Here is a 16,123-nt window from a genome sequence, read left to right as displayed (position 1 = left end):
TGGTCAACCACTCTCTCCTCTTAAACATTCTTGAATCTCTATTCTTAGAATCTAAGGTTGTCCACTGGTTTAGATCCTATCTCACTAACAGGAAACAGGCCGTCCTCTGGGATAACAAACTCTCATCTCTTCTCCCAATTTCACTCGGGGTACCCCAAGGCTCTATTCTCGGACCCCTTCTTTTCTCCCTCTTTATAAATGACTTACAAGTAGCTATTCCCCAAGCTACATGCATACAATATGCTGATGACTCCACACTAATTTGCTCTGCTAAATCCATTTCCGAACTACAAACTAATACTCAAACTGTATTTTCCAAAGTTGAAACTTGGTTCCTAAAACGTTGCCTCCTCCTAAATGCAAAACCAAACTCTTACTTTTAGGCCTACTACCAGATCCCCTACATTAGACTTCACTATCTTATCTAATAATGGAACTCTTATATCTCCTGACTCTACTACTAAACTGCTAGGAGTCACGATTGACAACAATCTTTCCTTTGACTGTCATATCAACAATACCATTAAATCTGTAAACAGGAAACTTGGCTCTCTATAGAATTAAAACTTTCTTAACCTCCCCAGCCAAAGTTACTCTTGCTCACTCTCACCTTATTTCCACTCTTCTCTATGCCTCACCAATCTATACTAACCTCAAGAAAAACAATCTCTCCAAACTGTCTACCACTTACAACAATATAGCTAGATTTGTTACTGGTAAGCCTTTCAGAACTCACCACTGTCTGAATCTGCAGCAACTTAACTGGCTTGAACTGACAAACATGCTGTTTCTTTCCCAACTCACGTTTGTCCAAAGAGCTTTCTATCAACCTCATAACACACCTGTACTTTCTAACCTCTTAACCCCTTATTCTAATCTGAACTCACTCCGATCATCTAATAAACTGCTAGTCACCTTAACCAAATCTAATAACCTAGCTGGTGATTCCCTCTTCTCAAATTCCATTGGTAAACACTGGAATCAACTTCCTACCGAACTTACTTCCATTGCATCTACTGTTCTGTTTAAACAAAAACTTAGAATTTACCTTATAAGCCACTGGATGTGCCCCTGCTCTAATCCTGACTGAAAGTTAATTTCCTTAGTTAACCCTCTTTTTTTCTCTCCCTATTCTTTTGTACCTCCTGCTTTCTCCCTTAGTTCTCTTCCTCTACCATTTATGGACCTCTCCCCTATATCTTTCCTCTATATGGCTATGACTCTATTCCAGAAACTATATATCTTTTATAAATCTGCTCTCTCCATCTATCGTTGTTTCCTCTTCCTTGGTCTTGCACTTTCTCTTCTTGGTTTTAAAAGATGTAATAAGCCTTAACATGTTGCTATTTACATTGTCTAGGAATTTAAAGTCCTTTTCTTTTGGTAATTATTTTCATTGTCAACGTCCTATCTGAGTGTAATCTGTTATTGTTATACCTCGTTGTCTATATGTGGAGCTTTTCTCCCCGGGCCTCTGCTGAAAATGGAAATATATCCAGTTAGACTAGCCCGGTTAACAAATGTAAAATAAAAATAAATAAATAAATATTGAGGCAAAAAGGTTAGCGGATGGCTTAGTAGTACAGGGAGTACAAGACTTGTTTTACTGGTATAGCCTAGACTTGATTTCAGACAGCCCGGGGAGGGTTGATACAGAGTTGATTAATCTAGCTCTAAGTAAATCTAGGAGCGGGTCACTGCAGGTTGCGGTGCACTTACATTGTACAATGTTCTATAAGACCCCTGGTCCGGATAAAGAATTTGAAAAAGAATTCTTTAAGCACAAGTGTGCAAGGATAATTTTGAATGATATGTTTTGGGATACGCAAGGTAATACAGTAGTAACCTGTACTTTGACTAAGGAAATGAGTTCTTTATATCGCTCAAGTTATAGCCCACATATCTCAGTTACTAAAGCAGTGGGGACACATTGGGTAGATTTGGCGAAAAAGGTAACGATTTGGAACACAATGTCTGAAAGTCAGTTGAAAGATCAACAGATCCAGGTACAAAGATTAAATTGGGTGACTTGGGCACGACCAAGCGTGCACTTCAGGAATGACAAAGTGGAAGTGGCATGACAAATCCTCCTAACTCAAGAGGAAGATAGTGCATTAAGTGCCTTGCCTGTAGATTTATGGTCAAAAGGTAAAGGAGATGTAGGATTAATGAAAACAGCAGGGGAAGTTTGTATAACTGCAAAGTCAGGTTTTAGACCTCTTAAGCACCAATATCCACTAAGTAAGCAAGCAGAGGAAGGAATTAAGCCAGTTATTGAACAGCTAAAACAGGTAGGAATTCTTGTTGAATGCCCAGATTCACCCTGCACTACTCCTTTGTATCCTGTAAAGAAACCGGATGGGTCATGGAGGTTGGTTCAGGATTTACAAGCAGTTAATTCAGCTGTGATCCCAAGAGCACCGGTGGTCCCTGACCCCTATACATTACTTAATGATTTACTACCTCAGCACAGATATTTTTCTGTCATAGATATAAGCAATGCCTTTTTCTCCATACCACTACACAAGGAGAGTAGATTTTGGTTTGCATTCACTTTCCAAGGTAAAAGATACACATACACCAGATTGCCACAGGGTTATTGTGAGAGTCCGACATGATTTGCACAAGAAATGGCTGCGAATTTAGCTCAGTTTGTTCCCCCAGAGGGAAGCCAGGTCCTGTTGTATGTAGATGATATTTGCAGGAAAGTTGTAAAAAGGATACCCTTGCCCTTCTTAGTTTTTTAGCTGAGCAAGGACATAAAGTAAATAAAGAGAAGTTACAATTGTGGAAAGCACAAGTAAAGTACTTGGGTTATTTAATCTCGCAGGAAGGTAGACAATTGGAAAATACAAGAAAACAAGCAATTCGTGAAGCACCTATGCCCACGACTAAGCGGGAGATGATGTCATTTTTAGGTGTGACTAATTTTTGTAGAAGTTGGATTCCTAATTATGCTGAAGAAGTAGGGCCATTGACCGCACTGATCTATGACACTCCCATGGCAGCTAAAAGTAATATACAGTGGACAGATAAGGCAACACAAGCATTTAATAGAATTAAGCAATTGATAGCAGGATCCTCTGTTTTGGGTTTTCCAAACTATTCTAAGCAGTTTGTACAAATGGTTGATTGTAAGGGAGGATATATAACTTTGGTTCTGGTACAAGTACATGGGGATAAACAGAGACCGATAGCTTTTTATCCCTCCAGATTAGATCCTGTTGCAAGGGCATTGCCGCATTGTGTTCAAACTGTAGTGGCAGCCGCCATGGCAGTGCAAGCCTCAGCATCATTAGTTTTGTTCCATCCACTGAAATTGCGAGTTCCACATTCAGTAGCTACTATACTTTTGCAAGATAAGATAACCTTTTTATCTCCTAGTCGACATTTGTCATGTATGACAGTGCTGCTGACACAGCCACATATGACCATAGAAAGATGTACTACTCTTAATCCGGTGACACTTTTACCGACTCCAGAAGAAGGTACTCCACACGTTTGTTTAGAGAGCATTCATGACAAAGTACTTCCCCGACCAGATTTAACGGATATTCCGTTGGTAGATTCTGATCTTGTTTTGTTTGTAGATGGCTCAGCAAAGCAGGACACTGTAGGAAAAACACTAGTAGGGTATGCTGTCACCACAGAAACTGAAGTTTTGTAAGCAAAAGGATTGTCAAACATTTATTCTGCACAAGCAGCTGAGTTAGTGGCTTTAACTCAAGCTTGTACCTTAGGGGAGGGTAAAAAAGTGACAATTTATACAGCTAGTCAGTATGCTTTCTCCACTGTGCATGTTTTCCCTCAACAATGGAAGAATAGAGGAATGGTTACTGCGACAGGCAAACCAATAAATCACAGAGATTTAATTTTACAGTTGTTAGATGCAGTGCAACTACCACTTCAGATAGCGATATGTAAATGTTCCGCACATACCAATAGAAAATATCCTGTCTCCAGGGGAAATGCCCTTGCTGATATGGCTGCAAAAAAGGCAGCTTAAGAAAATGATTTGCTTTTACATGACAATGATTTAGAGCCCGGACACCTCTTAGACTTAGAGACACTAAAAGTAATGCAAACATTGACAACACAGAAGGAAAAATGTTGTTGGGTGAAATATGGTATTACCCAACAGTATGGGTTGTATAGGGCATCAGATGGCAAAATGGTATTAACCTCAAACCTTTTTTAGGTATGCTGCATTGGTTAGCCATGGACCTGCCAGTGTAGGAGTACAGACAATGGTTCAAATAGTGTCTAAGGTGTTTTGGTGTAAAGGATTTTCAACTTATGCAAAGCAATTCTGTTTATCTTGTTTATTATGTGCAAGGTATCATGCTCAGGAGGGAGTTAAGAAATCTCAGCAGGCATTCCCTACCCCTCCATATCCATTCCACACACTCTGTATGGACTTTATTGAGTTGACACCCTCAAAGGGAAAAAAGTTTTGTCTAGTCATAATTGATGCTTTTTCTAAGTGGGTAGAAGCTTTTCCAGTAAAACAACCTGATGCACACACAGTAGCTAAGCTTTTGACAACAGAAATAATTCCCTGATTTGGCCTTCCAAGGCGCATTTACAGTGATAATGGGTCTCATTTTGTAAACCAGATTGTGCAGAAGTTGGGTCAAGTGTTTCAAACTGATCTCAAGTACCATTGTGCTTACCATCCGCAGTCAGCTGGACTGGTGGAGAGACACAATGGTGTCCTGAAGAGTAAGCTCCACAAACTGATGGCAGAAACGCATAGATCCTGGACTGCGTGCCTTCCATTGGCACTCCTGTACATGCAAATCTCACCCTCCTACAAAGGACTTACACCATTTGAACTTTTGTTTGGGAGACCATATTACGTCCCGCAGTGGCAAGGATTGTTGCCAGTGGAACGTGAGGGGGGTGAGGATCTGGCAGATTATATGAAGATGCTGCTAAATGTCAAGTCTCTTGTAACCAATGACTCCTTTGCAGATTCCAGAAGTGAAACCTTGTTAAGCGTGGCACCCGGGGACTGGGTGTGGATCCGAATTGTGAAGAGAAAGAATTGGTCATCCCCCAGGTGGGAGGGCCCATATAAAGTACTTATCTCAACACCTATGGCTGTAAAGATCGCAGAGAGGACTTCGTGGATTCATATCACCCACTGTAAAAAACTTAAGACTTTTCCTTCTACCATTGATGTTGGTCAGACTCCATCGGACCCCTGAACGCAAAGTCTGACTACAAAGGAAGGATGGCCATGTTCAACTGGTACTTGAACTGTTACGTGATGATGATTTTGGTGGCGAAAGTAAATATGTCCATACGAGAAGGAACAGTTGTGAAAGAAAAAGGAATGGTGGTGCTGCAGGCGCAAACAGGTGTTACTACTGTGTTCAAAGTAAAACTTTGTGAAGGAATTTTGGACTGTGCTAAATGGAACAATAATGATTTCTTTACTCGTGCAAAATATTTGTGCAATAGAGACTGTGCGTCCTGGTCAAATGTTTGGTGGTCAACAGATGTGAATGGATGGGAAACAAGTGGTGCAGTGATACCAGAGAAAGATAAGAGCAGGCAACAAAGAATAAAAATTGTGCATTTCCAAGGTACTGAAGTGATTACTATAACCATTGTGTCACCACAAGAAAGTGATTCAGGCGTTTATGGAATCGGAGTGTCCCTTCCAAATGGAACTGATCCTTTGGGGACCCTCCAACTTAAAGTGAAAAGCCTTAAAAATGCTACAAGTAAAGCAGATTTTGCCTTCACAGAAGAACAGTTGTTACTCGAGACGGGATTCGTACACCATAATGAATGGTTATCTTGGGTTAGATATAGTACCCGAGAGGCACATCGTGAGAATTGTGTTTCTTGTGCTGAAGGTAAACAGCAACTAGCGACAGTCCCATTGATGCAAGCTGAAGGTAACCTAACGTGTCTGTTAAAGTTATTCTTCAACAAAACCGAAGATAAATGCAAAGATGAAACCCAGCATTTTCCAATCATAAGCAAAGTTGAGAAACTGCCTACAGCAATCTCTTATCCAGGTTTGTATATGTGCATTTCCAGAGATGGCACAGGAAAGAATTATGGCAATATGGGACAGAATTATTGCAATGTTACTGTGAATGGCAATTAAAATCCATTTCTGGAAAATCAAACTCATAGTTTGGCAGACGTATGGTGGTTATGTGGAGACAACAAACTCAGATCAAGGCTTACAATTCCCTGGAAGGGAACTTGTGCACTTGCAAAGTTAATTCTGCCATTCTACATTTTCCCAGTTCCAGCAAGCAATTTCATAAGAGAACCTGAAATAAAGCCGAGGTGGTTGAATAAGAGAAAAAGAGAGGCACCAAAGCAATCCTTCTATAGCAGTGTCTACATCGATAGCATTGGTGTACCAAGAGGCGTGCCTGATGAATACAAAGCAATAAACCAAATAGCATCTGGTTATGCATACATCTTTGTCTGGATTCAACCCAATAAGAATGTGGACTGGGTCAACTACATTTACTATAACCAGCAGCGTTTTGTGAACTATACCAAAGATGCATTAAAAGGTATTGCTGAACAACTGGAGGCCACTTCGCAGGTGGCATCGCAAAATCGAATTGCGTTGGATATGCTCCTGGCCAGAGAAGGAGGAGTTTGCAGGATGTTTGGGACTTTCTGTTGTACATATATTCCGAATAACACTGCCCCTGATGGGAGCATCACTCGAGCTTTGAAAGGTTTGGAGATGTTGTCCAAAGAATTGGAAGAGAACTCTGGGGTAAGTAATCCCTTTACAGACTTTCTACGAGCGTGGTTTGGAAAATGGAGTCATCTCATCAGCAGTTTCCTGGTGTCCGTCGGAGTCGCTGTGGCTATCGTGGTGGTATGTGGTTGCTGTTGTATACCCTGTATCAGAGGTCTTCTACAAAGACTGGTGAAAGTGAATACATTGAAATGTGACTTTTGCAAATGTTTTGAAGTTTAAAAGTTTGTCTTGCAAATGAAGTAATGTATGCAAAGAAAAAGTTTTTACCATATATTGCTGAAATAAAAAGACAAATAAAAGTGTTTTGAGGGGGGGAAATGTTAAGAGAAAAAGTTTTAAAACATACTGTTATTTGTCTCTTTCTCCCATCTAGCAAAATGAATATGCTATTTGCTGAAGTGTTGGTAAGAAAAGGTCATTGAACCATGTTTATTAAAGATGGGCTTTATCTATGATAGATGTAGTTTGCTTATGAACTTGAATAACATCTGTTTTCTATACTTCTGAATAAGAGTTAATTTACAGAGGCAGGCTCTGGAAAATTCCAGCTACCACTGTTGAACTAAGTATTCTACACTAACTGTGGTTTTGAGGTAAACATTCTACACTAGCTGTGGTTTTGAGGTAAAGCATTCTTTTCTGAGGTAATTTGTGATCCTAGATGTTTTTCATAGCCAACTGTTAGAAATGTAACAAAAGCTATTTTGGCTAGTAACAGGAAAGTATAAAAGTTGATGTCAGTAAACAAGCTGATCAGATTGAGATCATCTTGGCCAACATGCTGCTGTAATCTGGTTAGCTCAAATAAAGAAGTTTTTCATCACCTGAGGCAGATGTGACTCGCTTGAATTTTTTCTTCTGACAGAAACCACACACCTTGTCTCTGCATATGGCTTAAGCCGCTCACAAGCAGAGTACGAATATGCATGGTTCTACAGAATTAATATGTATAATTTGTATTATAGTTGAAGCTATCACTGCAGATATTATAGCTTAGGTTAGCATTGTAGATATTTCTGTATTATATTCGAAGTTAGCACCTCAGATATTTACTCTTTTAATAGCATTATGTTATCATGTTGGGAAATTGTGGAAGTTTAGGTTTGTAATAGTACATTACTAAATATGTGACTGCATGAAGCAAGTTTCATGATACACAGAAAGGGGATTTGATTACCAAATAAATTTTTTGTAGGGACAAGTGCAAGCACACCTAGCATTGAAGCTGTTGTTTACTGCTCCTTTCCAGCAGTCTAGTATGTCAGAAAATGTGCAGTGTGATGAAATTGACAAATATGAGAAAATATGTAGTGTGGTAAAATACACCATACTGTTCTTTCCAGCAGTTAGTACATGAAGAAAATGCACAGTATCAGAATGAATCAGTAAACGTAAGGTGTATCAGATCAGGGCATTGTTGGACTAGCTGACTCTCCTTTCTAGGACATAGAATGTTTTGCTTAAATCTCAGCCATGCTGTAGTGATAACAGATTTTTGCCATTGCTACTGATGGCAGATATAGGGAGCCACTGAGCAGCTGATAATGATTACTTTGAGATTGCTTGTGAGTTTTGTAAAATAAAGTAACAGAACTACGTTGACTTGCAAATGTACAAATAAAACAATTTAAACAGTTTCTTTTGGTGTCTCAGGTCACTTTTTCTATATGAGTTGTCTGTCTTGTAATTCATTAGCTGTAGCCTAGGGATTATGGAGCTCTGAGCAAGATTTTGAGTAGCAAAAGAAAGGATGGGAAAAAAAAACACTACCACTGTACACATCTGGGGTAAGAAATAGGCAAATATAAACAAGAGGCAGTCACAGACAAACTCCCTGGATAATCTAATGCGAGTCCATGGACCTCAATGGTGAAGGTTTTAAGTAAAATACCCTCACTCCATTTACACTGTCTGGACTTCAGTAAAAATGCAAATACAGCTAAAGCTTTAACAATTTTAAAATTAGATTAACAAGGAAAAAGATTAAGCAGGAGTTGGAGCAATATGTAGGCTATTTTTATCAGCATTACAAAATAAAATAAACCATAAGGAAAGTTCATGAACCGGTAGAACAGTGTAAGAAACATGAACATAAATACAGTTTAGACAGAGATGCTTTACTGAAAAGCAGTGGAGAATAGATTATTTTTTTATCAGCAAAAGTAATACCAACAGTGCAAACAAAGGAGTAAGAGGAACCCCTTCTAGATACAGGATGCAAGCAGTGTTCTAGAAGCAAGTGTTCAATCCAGCCATATGGGATGGAAACTGTCGATCACCAGATGATGATGAATCTGTGATGTATAATTTGTAAATGTAAAATACATGCACAGATGATCCTGTTTAGTATATTACTCATGTTTAAAGCAAATTCTTATTGCATTAGAACTACAAAGGGTGTCTGTTCAAAGTCTATTTATTTGTCTGGCACGTGCCTTTTTCTTAGCATATTGCCCAATGTTAGTGCAGTTTCTGATGAGCACAGGTCAAGGAAAAACATTAAGGGAGTCTTCACATTAGTTATGAGAGATGGAAATGCTAGTTGCAATCTATTCACTAGACATTGATAAGGATGGTGCTGTGAAGACACTGGCCCCAATTCACAGGTAATAAGTGTTATAATGACTAAATTAATAAAGAATGCAATGGTATGATATGACAACTAATGCCACCTCTAGGAGTCAATGGTGGACAGCAAGTTTAGGATGTGGTTCAGACACTAATTGTATTAGGAAAATTGATAGAAGAAAGGGAGCACAGAAAAGCATAAAAGGCAAAAAATAAAGTGAAAAAGTAATCAGAAAACAGATGCTTGTAGATATTTTTTAAAATGGGGAACATCAGGAGAAAATATTAATGAGATTAGCACAGAAAAAATAGATGGGAAATGTAAAAAGAAGTAAAATAAGAAGGAAGAAAAGGGAGAGAAAGATAAAACATGTCCAGGCAGACAGACCGCCCCTGTACAATGTTCTCAGGAAAAAATGCACAAATTGGAATCAGTTATATCCTGCTTTGCCATTTAAGGAAGAATGGTGGGAATGGCAGTAAGGACATTTTGATGACAGCAGAGGATGAGATGAAAAGGGAAGAAGTCAGGATTGGAACCCCCCCCCCCCAAAAAAAAAGACGTATGACATGACGGTGGGTCCCATGTAGTTGGGGGTATAGTGAGCACAATTACACCTGGGGCTGGTGCTAATATACCCATTTATATTTTAAAAATGTATTGGTGTAATGAACCACAATATGTTTTGGTATTAGTAGACACAGGAGCTGAAGTAACTACTTTTTGCAGAAAACCATCTCAAACATAAGAGAAAAATGAAAAAAAGATAAACTAATAGTCATTATATATATTAGCTTTAGTCACTGCTTGGTTAAGGTGTCAGTGCAGTCAATTCTATCATTTGCAGTGAAGTTAAGTGGGAATGGATCTGTATCCCACTGGCAAAGAGGGAGATAAACATTAAAGAATATCAGATAGGCTGAGGACACACTAAGAAACAGTTTGACAGTTGTTGCAGGTCAGCATAACTGAACTGTCTGTGAGTTTGTTCAGTAGTCCTGTTTAGTCAGTAAAGAAGCCAGATGGATCATGAATATTTGCTGGATTTTCCTGCTGGAGCATATAAATAAAGACAGAACTGCCTGTAAGGCCTTTACAAATTATATTCTGATATTGAAAGCTAGTGGCAGATAGGTTTAGTATATCTTTAGGTAAAAATTAATTAGTATGTAGACTAGCTAAGGGTTAGAGTTTGCTGAATATCATCTGTTCAGAATTTTATTTTAATTTTTATGTACAAGATTATTTCCAGTTGCATATTTACTTTTCGCATTAAATGCTTTATTTTAAATAACGAGTTTACTTTTCAATTTAAGTGCCTGCAAATGGTGAGGTGTTTATTTCTGATTCTGAACTTACAGGTTTGTACATTCAATTGGGCACTGATAACTGTTTGATCTATGTTTATCAAAGAATGATTGCTCAGAGCTAAATGTTACCATTCAAATATTTAAAGATTATTTTTTGTGTGTAATAGTAATTTAGGCAGTGGAATCTGTGTGTGGGATTCTGGAGGTATACTAGTAGCACAGATTGTAACTTTGAGCTGCAGCTCTACAGTGTAAAGCTGTTTTGGTATGGCAGGTATTGACTTAGTTTACATATTTACTGTACATCATTAAGGCCATTGCTCCTTGCCTGTTGATTGGACTGCAGAGAGCTGAATCAATAGACCGTGGCTGTACTTGTCACTTATTATTTTGTATCAGTGGTGCATTTTTAAAGTCTGTACTGCACATATACCTCAATATTTTTATCTGTTTTGAGACTGAAATTACAGTCTTTGTTAATTTGGGTCTTGCTCAAGACACAAAAAAAGTTCAACTTCCAAAAGAGCTGGCTCCTCTTCCACACTTCCACTGTGATTGTTGATGGGTCAGCTCTGAAAAGGAAAAAAATCAGTAGTCAGAATTGGGAAAATCTTCAGGACTTTCTTGTCTAAAAGTTAAGAAGTAATGTACTCATCCTGAACTAAACAATCAAGAAATAACCACCAAACTATTTATCAGTAGTACTAGGGGATGGAGGATGGGTATGGCCACAGTAGTGATGAATTCAAACACCTACTGTAATGGGTAAGGGAAACATACACAACTGTACTATGTTCATGATTTCCACTGCTGCAGTAACCTTTAGGCTATATGGATTGATTACCAAAACCTATCCAACCACAGAAGTAGAAGGATATGGATCCAAAGCCCCTGGAGAATGGTCCTAGCAAAGCCAGTCCTGAATCTGGAGAAAAAAATCCAGTTTGTAATACCTTGTAAAGGTACATACAGAGGACCATGTAGCTGCTTTTAGAATGCTCCTGGAGTCCACTCATTTCCAATATGCCATCAAAAAGACAAGGATCTCATAGAGTGTCCCTTGTTATTGCCTGGAACTGAATCAGCATGGTGGGTATAACAAAAGGCAATAGTCAGGGACAATTATCTGGAAATAGTCTGTTTTGACATAGTAATCCTAATATAAGAAATAAATAGTTGATCAGTTTTTCTAAAGGGCTTTTTTCTGTCAATATAGTACCCGAGCTGATTGTGTACATCCAGGGTATATAGAATCCTTTCTCAATAGTTATGATGATCAGGATAGAACACTGGGAGACTGATAACCTGATTTAAAGTAAACTCTGAAAGAAACTTGGGAATAAATGACAGACTTGTTCTTAATGCCACCCTATCCTTATGGAAGACTAGATAGGGTTCACTCACTTACAGCTTACAACTCATATACTCTTCTTGCAGATATCAGAACAATGACCAGAACAGTTTCCATGTAATGAACCTTTGAGCTGCCTGATGTGCATGTTAAAATGGATATGTTTTTAAATATTCCAGTACAAAGTTAAGAACCCAGGAGTGTGGTGGTCTCAGATGTAACACTCCTTTCAGAAACCATTTTAGTAAAAACATTGAAGAAAGTAGAGATCTATGGGCAGACAAACTGAAATGGCTGCAAAGTGTACAATGACAGAGGAGTACAAAAGGCCAGAGGCTACTAACTCACACAATTATTTTAGGACTGATGGTACTTAATCCCCAATATGGCCATGGTTATTGGCTAGACACCAACAAGAAAAGCCCTTACACTTGCCAATAAAAGAGTTACTAGCAGTGGGTTTTCTTTCCTCCTTTAGTACCTGCTGCACATCCTCTAAAAATAGGTGCCTAAAAGGTATTAGAATTTAAATGAATTTAATTCTCCATGCAGTTATTTGACTATATTTGAGACTGGAGTGTATCAAACTCCTCTTGTCTTGTGTGAGTAGGTCCAGTTTGTGAAGAAGCTTGTGGTAATTACCATTAGCCAATTCCATAAGTAGGGAGAGCCAATACTGCCTGGGCCATAAAGGGGTCACAATTACTTTTGAAGAGTTCTGCTATATCTTCAGAATTACCTTGGATACCAGGGTAAAGGGTGGAAATGCATAAAGGAACATTCCTGACAAAGGAAATGAAAAAGCATCCATTGATTTGTCTGTTTGAAAGGAGATAAACACATCAACTTGAGGTGTTCTCCATGAGTGGATCAGTTCCTGGAAGACCCACTCATTCAATTTCCATTTTTGAGTGTCTTTTTTTGGTCCTGCTGAGCTTGTCTGCCATTAAGCTCTTCTCAGATGGAATGTAAGATGCTTGGAGGGTTCAAGGTGCTGAAGAGCTGACTTCCAAGTGATCATAGTCAGCCTGCATAGAGGGCACGACCGTGTGCCTTCTTGCTTGTTCAAGTACCACATCACTGTGGCATTGTCTGTAATCATCTGGAGAGGCCCTGGAAATGATACATGATTACGAGATTTTAATGCATGGATCACAACTAACAAGTCTTGTATATTTATGTGGTTTGGTCTGTCTGAAGAATCCCACAGACTTGCTCCTTTACCCACATGGAAACTGCTCGCAAGCAAAATCTGAATAATCTGTAGTTACAGATTGACTTGGAAGTTGAGGGGAAAAAAGGGGAGACCTACAATTGCTTGTATTTGCAGTCAACACCAGTACAATTCCTTTTTTACAAATCCCAAGACTGATATCTCTGAATCCGAAAGATGCAAGCATTAGGTTCTTGTGTTTTACAGATACCATTGAATTATTAACATGTAACCTGAAGAGAGGAATCATGAGAATCATAGATGCCAGGAACAATCCTGAGAAGCACTAGATGACGTTTGAGACCGAGTTGAGACGCTCAGAAAGGTTTCCAAATAAAAACCCACCTTCTCCTTCATTAAAAAGGCCTTTTGCTGCTGAATGTCTATAGCACATCCTGCAAACACAATCCTGTGTGACAGGGTTAGGGAAATTTCTGAATGTTTACCTGGAATCCCAGATTGGTCAGAAGAGATAAGACCAATGTAAAGGACTTTTGACATCTGGGAGAAGACTCTGTAAAGATAAGTAAGTCATCTAAATAAGGAAAAATGAGCTATGACTGGAGCTAGACACTTTGTAAACACTCCTGGAGTAGTAGACAACCCAAAGAGTAATGCAGAGGACTGATAATGTGACTCAGACACAGAAAATCTGAGAAATGTCCTAAGCCTTTGGCTTAGGGAATGTGATGGTATGCATGCATCTTTTAGGTCCAGTGTTACCATAAAGTTTCCCTGGGCTCTGAGTGGTCAACATCTTGAATGAAGTTTGGGCTTTTCACACTAGAACTAGATCTCTAAAATGACACTTTGCTACCAGAACATCCTGGAATAGAGGCCTTTGCCTCTTTGCTTTAATGGCACTAGTTCTATGTCTCACAAGGTGAGCAAGTGCTGAAGAACCTGGGGAAAATGCTGTTTGATTTGGAGGATGGGGAGGAACTCTCCTGAAAAAAGAATGTTTTATCCATTGTCAGTTCTATCCCTCCAGAACCTCCTTTATCACTTATGAGTCTGTCACAATCTTTTGCCAAATGGGAATTTACAGAGGCAGTTGTTGGGGCAGTTTTGACAGATTGAGGCTGGAGTGGAGGGGGAGGGAGGAACAATGTTAGCATAATCATTATAAAGTTGTAGACTGTCTTTTTTTGGAAAAGAGCATTGTTTCTTTTTGTTCCCCTCCTGACTACATTCATTTCTTGCTTGACCTGAGAAGGCATGGATTGCTTGTTCTCTTTCTTAGGTGTGAAAGAGGATTTGGTAGATTTGCAAGGAGGACCTGAAAATCTTAGAACCCCCAAGAATTATTTTCTCTGTCTCTCATCAATTTGCTACATGACATGAGAAGAAGAAGGGCCAAATAAAATCTCCTTATCTAAAGCTGAATTCAAAATGTCAGACTTTACTACATCAGAAAACTTATGATTTCATACCCAGGCAAACTTCATCAAAGCAGAAGCAAAAACAGGGACCCTAGACACAGTATCTGCACAATCATACTCACTCCTTAAGGCATGCTGAGATACCTGGGAAATGTTGGGAACAGTAGAAATGGGATAAGCCTATCTTTCAGGGGATGGATGGTAGCTAGGTCTCTTAAAATGTTTATACACAAAAGCACACATTTCCACATATGGATCTGAGAGTTAAGAATTCTATACTGTTAAGTGCATGAAGAAAAAATTATCTTATCAAATCTGTCCAAAATCTTCCCCTCCTTGTCCATTGAGGAAGGTTTGGATGACACCTGGAGTCTGTTTCCTGCTTGTGTTTGGTATTGCAACAGGGTTTGACCTAAGGTGAAAAAACAAATAATTGTCATTTTGAGAAATTTTGTAAAGCCCATATGTTTTTTTTGGGACAGCAGATTGTAAATCAGGGTTGTTACAGGCAGCATTATATATATCCTCTAGGGCTGGCACTTGAGAAGGAATATGTATAGAATGTGGAATATCCACTTATAACACATCATAATAGCTCATTAGTTCAGAGGGAAAAATCTATTTGTTTCCATAAAAACATTTAATTTATCCTGTCAATAATCTGGGAAAAAAGAAAATTCATCCAAATGAGGTTGTGAGGAGCAGTTTTCTTCAGCATCAGAGTTTTGGGCTTGGGAATCTGCAAAAGAAGTCATCCTTTCTCTATGTCACAATCCTCTGACATGTCTTCCTGAAGAGTATTTTGACTGACCTGATTTACAAGTATTATATTCAGTGTACCAGGATTAACTGGTAATATTTTGACTAAGAAAAGAAAATCATCTTTTCTTATAGATAGCATGTCTTGTGATGAACAGTGTTTAACTTTTTGTTTTTTCTTTACAGGTATCTGTATTGACTGACTTGGAGAAGGAATGTCAGCCCCATCAAGAGGTTTGTTCCCCTGGACAGCATCCTCCAGTAGGTCTCTGGGCCCTGGTAAAGATGGTTCTTGCATACCCATATAGGTTCATAGGTTGGTACTGGGCTATCGGCCCGAAGGCATATATTAGCCCAGCCATGTTGTGCAGTATTCACTGCCCTTTTAGTAGTTCCCTAAAGACAAGACATTGGAACAGCCAAAGATGTCTTGGCTGCCCACTGGTTTGTGGTAGCTGAAAGAACTATACCAGAGGAAGTTGGAGAGGTAAGTGAGAGGTCTGAAGAGTAATTGTTGGACACTACAAAGTGAGACACCATCAAACCGAGGTGAAGACTGAGCCTGCAAAGTTGTCAAGGGCTCCCTGGTAAGTAGTTTTTTCCTTTCTAGGAACAACAGAAGTCAGACCAGTGGAAGCAGGTAAATATCCATGCTGTGACCGAGGAGGATGCTTTGGATGTGGCTGAAAATGCTGGAATGAGATGGTCCCCAAAACACTGTAATGTATAAGAAGTGCAAAATATTCCTTTCAGCAATCTCTCTGGAATAAAATTAGTCTAACAGAAAATAA

This window comes from Protopterus annectens, chromosome 9.part0 (genome assembly GCF_019279795.1).
Source record: "Protopterus annectens isolate FY-2018-M chromosome 9.part0, PAN1.0, whole genome shotgun sequence".
NCBI classification, from domain to species: domain Eukaryota; kingdom Metazoa; phylum Chordata; order Ceratodontiformes; family Protopteridae; genus Protopterus; species Protopterus annectens.
The sequence above is the reverse complement of the archived record's forward strand: the minus strand, read 5'-3'. Positions refer to the sequence as shown.